The 6,000-nt window shown below is 39.6% G+C and overlaps 1 protein-coding gene across 1 annotated transcript in view; it reads left to right on the top strand.

Moving 5' to 3' along the window:
* Positions 1 to 5,804: 5,804 nt before the first annotated feature.
* The window catches only part of WDR49 (WD repeat domain 49), a 131,797-nt gene continuing 131,601 nt past the window's right edge, over positions 5,805 to 6,000 (top strand). The window contains exon 1 of the mRNA XM_044251727.1: positions 5,805 to 5,895. The gene's annotated coding sequence lies outside the window, so the exon portion shown is untranslated. The remainder of the gene's footprint in view (positions 5,896 to 6,000) is intronic.

Raw genomic sequence — 6,000 nt, 5'->3', positions numbered from 1 at the left:
GCCATTAGCAATCCTAAGGCAGAAAAATTTTTTTCAAAGTGATAAAAAAAGAAACACACAGACACATACACTAATTGCATTTAATAATTAATCTTAAAAAAAAATTGATAGGTAGTTGGTCTCCCTGGGGTGAATTTAGATGTAAGAACTTCTTAGAAGCAATGAAACTGATTATAGAATCTCAACTTCAATACAAAATATCATAAGGTGGATAATTTTGCTTCATTCTGTTTACAGTTAACAATATTCCAATCCCTCCTACCTGGAGTTTGCAGGAAATTTGCCTTCCCCTGACTGTGTACTAATAGTAAAGCTAATTCATGTGCCTAATGTTTTTATAGTTTATATACAACTTTGGCCATATTATCTCATTTTTTAAAGATTTTATTTATTTATTTATTTGACAGAGACACAGCGAGAGAGCGAACACAAGCAAAGGGAGTGGGAGAGGGAGAAGCAGTTTTCCTTCAGAGTGGGGAACCCAATGTGAGACTCCATCCCAGGACCCTGTGATCATGACCTGAGTTGAAGGCAGATATTGAAGATGCTTAGCGACTGAGCCACCCAGTTGCCCCATATTATCTCATTTTAACCTTAAAAGAATTCTACAATAAACAATATTGCTATCTTTGAGTCATTACTCAATTTGGCCCAGGATTATAGGGTCTGAAAATGAGAGAACCAAGACCTGACCCTGATACTCTGACTCCAAACTCAAACTCCTTTGACTTCGTTCCTAGTGCATGCTTTCTGTTTCCTCATTTTTTACACATCTCAGCTCCCAAACTGGAGTTGAATTTACCCTGGTGTTTACCAGATCGCTCTGCATAGGGTTTTACACATAAAAGGATCTGGGTTTTCAGTTCTAGCTTTGCTACTTCTTTGCTGGGTGATCTTAGAGAAGTTATTTAATCATCTAAAGATGAAGTCTCAGCTTCTTCATCTATAAAGTGGTGATCACAATAGTTCCCACATCATGGGATATCAGAGTAAATTAAATGAAATCATTCGTGTAAAGTCTTAGCACAGACAGTATCATGGCATTATTAGATAATCCAATTTACAAGTTATGTAAGTTTAGGCAAGATACTTAATCTTGTCTAGTTTCATCATCGTTCAAAAAGATTGGGAAAATATTAAGTATCTTGCAGGGATAGCATGAAGTTTAAATAAAATAATGTATTTGAAAGTGCCTAATAGTCTTTGGAATGCAATAATTTTTCATTTTCAACCTACCTGCTTTCTGTCTTTCTTCAAGGAGAAAAATCAATAAATGTTTACTGAATTTCCAGTAACTCTTTTCATGCAAAGATTTTATGACCATGTTTTAGTGGTTCTATACACGGATGTAAGTGTTCGATATCAAGGTGACTTTGACAAACTGTTCTGAAACTCCTGGTAGAATAAACTACAGTGTCCTCTCAGAGAGGTGACAGAAAGGAATTTGGTGACCTAGTCTAGAGTAATCGCCCAGAAAGTGGCTCCCCAATGACAGGCCCATTGTCAACCAGCCCACAGGTACTTTGGGCACAGACATGGAATTTCAAGGAGAAGGATTGATTAAAACAAAGAGGTGTTCAAAAGTGATTATCTGCTCTCTGTCAAATAAATAAATAAAATCTTAAAAAAAAAAAAAGTGATTATCTGTTGGGAACTTCCACCAGAATTTGCATAAAAAGATTGAACTTGAGAATATATATTTTTAAAAGATTTTATTTGTTTATTTGAGATAGAGAGCGAGAGAGAGATGGGGAGAGAGAGGAAATGCACAAACTGGGGAAGGGCAGAGGGAGAAGCAGGCTCCTCACTGACCAGGGAGTCCTACACAGGGAGTGGGGCAGGCTCAATCCCAAGACCCTGGGATCATGACCTGAGCCAAAGGCAAATACTTAATAGACTCAGCCACGCGGGTGCCCCTTGAACTTGAGAATATATTTAAGCAGTGATTTTTAATATCTAATTTATTGCATCCTATGTGTCTACTGATAGAAGAAAATCACAGTGGTAGAAGGCATGTTTTCAAATGGTAGAAATACATGTAAATAATTAGAATTAATTTTACCATTCCACTTCCACATTTTTTTTTAAGATTTTATTTATTTATTTGACAGAGAGAGATCACAAGTAGGCAGAGAGGCAGGCAGAGAGAGAGGAGGAAGCAGGCTCCCTGCTGAGCAGAGAGTCCGATGCGGGGCTCGATCCTAGGACCCTGGGATCATGACCTGAGCCGAAGGCAGCGGCTTAACCCACTGAGCCACCCAGGTGTCCCACTTCCACATATTTTTACATTTGGCTGCCACTGCTTGCTTCTACCAGAACTAAAGTATATGATATGCAATATATTACAGAATTATATATTTAGTTATTTTAGGATATATCATTATTTTGTGAATTCTCAGTGTTCAAACACTTGAACAGTCTGAGAAGTGCTGTTATGAAAATATAGTTTTGTTACTTTGGACATTGTTCGGCAGATCAAAAAAGGCAAACATTATGTTGTTTAAGATTAGTCAAAGTTCTGCTTTCTCAAAAGATAGGATTAATTTAAAACCAAAATTTACTGTTATTTGTGTCTCTGAGCAGTGGTGGGTGTGTCTCATTCATCATTGCTTTTTTGGTGTCCAGACCAGTGTTTGGGACAGAATGGGGATTCCACACATTTCCCTCTTAGATAGAAACTGCATGTATAAAAAAATGCTCTGTTTCAAAAGTGCTTAAATGGTTTCTCTAAGTGTTTTGAGGACCTGATCTTAAATTTTGTTTCCCTCATTCATTTTATTTTTCATGAAATCCTGTCTGTGTTTCTGATTCAGTGCTACCTATTGTCAGGACCCTTCCCTGAAAACTCAAAGCTATTGGTGAAGTTAACTTTCTGTCCAACCCATTTTATAAATGTGCACACAGGACCGTAGCGTTGTGTGGTTTATGCAAAGGTCTGTGTGGGCAAGGCAAGTCTAGAGCCTTAGTGTGGTATCATCCTTGTTCTTGGAGAGTTAATGTAGTAGCAGACAGAGATGCACAGGCAACTAATTATATGGCAAAGCAGAAAGAAAAAGTGCTGTGCTTAAAGTATAAACAAAATGCTGTGGTTGCAAAGTGGAAGGAGTAATTAATTCAAACTGGGAGGATCAGGGACAAGGAAGGAAAGAAGCTAATATTTACAGAGAGCTTAAAAGTTGCCCAAGGCAAGCCTAGTTCTTTCCCTCAGGCTCTGGCAGGGGCTTGTGTTTAAACTGAGCTGGGGCATGTTTGGCCCCTGGGGCCATATTGGGAAGGCAAGGGTTCAAGAAGCAAGGATATCAGGGGACCCCTTTCTGCTATCCCCGAAAAACAGGGGCTGGGACAGCCTTGACTTGGGAGGGTTAGGTAGAAAACTGGGTTGGTAAGGGAAAGCTGCTTTCTGTTACAGCGAGGAACTGGAGGGAGAATTCTAGGCAAAGATGAAGAATGTCAGGAAGATTGAGCTTCAGTGTGAGGGGAGGGCAAACAAAGAAAGGGGAATTGGAGCAAAGACAAGGCCCACATTTACCCAAGTGGGTATAAATCATGGGGTGGACTGGGGAATTCTGAAAAGGACACCAAGGGAAGCGTGTTCAGCAGGGAGACTGATTCAGTGCCAAGGTTCCAAAGGAAGCACGGGCCATCGGATCCAAGAGTTTGGTCTGCTCTCTTCCGTGAGGCAGCACTCTACTGGGCGCTGAGTGTCTGCGGGTCCCGACAGGGAAGAGAGCAAGGGTCGCCTAGTTGGCCAGCCTTCTCTCCTGACGAACCATCCACGCCTAGAGAGCACAGACTGTCTTCATCACCGCACACTGCCCCATAGAACCTGGTATTGGATTGCCCATGTGGCAGGATTTTACACAACCATAACTGACTCATGGCAAACAGGAAGGTAAATTTCAGCAGAGTCAAGAGGCTAGTTATGGATTTTACAGTGCTGTGGAAGTTTAACCCGAAAATTAACCGCACAGTTACAAAAAAGGTTAAAGCCATTTAAGACTTTATGATCAAGAATTATTTCTAACGCTGTAATTTTACATAAAGAAAACTGTGTCAATTGATTAACTTCTGCGGTAATTTATTAGCTGCTCATTATACTTTACTGTTTTGACTAATGAAAACGTTTAGAGCTGCATCTTTATGGAAGCTAAGTAGGCCAGGCATTTTGACTGTCTTAGGATAATTAGAGAATTTTGCATCGTTAGGCAGTGGGATACCTACCTCTTCCGGTACAGCTTCAGAAAATGGTTTTTCTATTTCCTCAGCCTTCCCTCATTAGTGTCTCTTCCTGAACAAAGCCCAACTCTCCAGAATATCACTATAAAATATTTTACAAACATGTATGGGACTGATCCAACTGCTCTAAACTATTACTAATTTTCTAATTAGGTTGGAAGAAAGACCTATTTCGTTCCTATGTGAGATAACTTAGGGAAATTTATAATATTAGGGCTTCAAAACATTTTCCTAACTTACATGAAGATCTAAATCAGGAAAGGCAAATTTGTGATAAACATGCCCCCCTTTGCCTTTCTGTGCCTGTGTTACAAATCTGCAAGATCACCACTCATTTCCTACGACTTCAGAATCCTTCTCAACACAGCACTGTAAACAGCAAGAGGTTGGGATTGGTATGAAAGATGATCTAGTCAGGTTATTGCTCCCACAGGCCTATAAACCCCTCAGGCATGGGCACGGGTCTAATTCAGGACATGACATACAGTCAATAAATGGTTTTTGGAATGAACCATGGGCAGAGAGATGGATAAATTAAATGGATGTGTGAATGACATTTCTTTCTCCCTCCTTCCCTCCCTCCCTTCCTTCCTTCCTTCCTTTCATTGTTTCTTTCTTTCAACTGGTACAGGAATGCCTGGAGGTTGCTTCCTTCTCTGTGTTTTAGGGAATGTACTGTGTGCATCACCAAGGGTCATGTGAATACCAGCTAGAATATCTATCGTAGAATGATAGGGCTGGAAGAGACCTTAGAAAATACTGAGTGACAGCTTTTCAGTTTTACAGAGATGAACCTAAGGTGCAGAGAGAGCACCCATCCCTAGACCTGTCTCTGAAGCTCTGGAGCCATATCCCATACCTTACTAACTCCGTGACTTCTGGCATTTTCTTTGCCTCTTCATTGGTAAAGCGGAGACAGTGACCTTGTCTGCTTTCCAGGGTTGTTGTAAAGCTTAACAAGAAAATGAATGCAAAGTATTTAGTGTAGTGCCTAGCACATGGTAAATACTAAAAAAGAGTTAACTTTTCTCTTTTTTTCCTTCCCTTTCATTAGTATTTGCTGAGCTAGTGATGGTACTATAAGTGGTTTTATTACGAAGTATATTATGTTATGCTGTGGGTCTTCCCTTTATATGCAATGAATTGAACAACATCCCCATTTTAGATACATAGAAACTAAGACAAAGAGAAAGTAAAGGAACAGATTCTTATAATTAAGAATAAAATATTTCCTACGTGAAAAACATATAATTCCAGAATGTCTTTCTCTTTTCTTTTGGCAAATCCTATTATTTCACAATATAGAACATGCTTCAGAGAAAATGTATTTATAAAACTTGTCTTTAAATAATATAGCCATGAAGTTTAATTAAAAGTGAGTGGGCTGAATTATCCTTTTAGAAAAAGTCCCGTATGCACATCACATATTCAGACCTTCAGGTCAGTAATTAGTCGGGGTGGGGGAGTGGTGAAGGAAAGTTTTAGTTGGCTTGACTTTGGTTGCCAGGAAACATACAAAGGCAGCAGGAACAGATGAAAACAATGCCATGTTGCTGTGAAGGTGGCCTTAGAGGCAAGCCCTTCACTGGGACAGAAGCCTTGCACCTGTGTCATACAAGAAAATGGAGTCTAAAACCCCAACATGTCAACAGAAGCAAGGTTAGCCAAAGAGATTTTGGAGAAGTTGCTTTTCTAATGCATTTGAAATGAGATTTAGAAGCTGTGTTCTGTGTCATTTGGTATAAACATGGGGGAAGATTTATG

The sequence above is a fragment of the Neovison vison genome, chromosome 6 (genome assembly GCF_020171115.1).
Source record: "Neovison vison isolate M4711 chromosome 6, ASM_NN_V1, whole genome shotgun sequence".
NCBI lineage: Eukaryota > Metazoa > Chordata > Mammalia > Carnivora > Mustelidae > Neogale > Neogale vison.
This window is presented reverse-complemented; position numbering and strand designations above follow the sequence as displayed.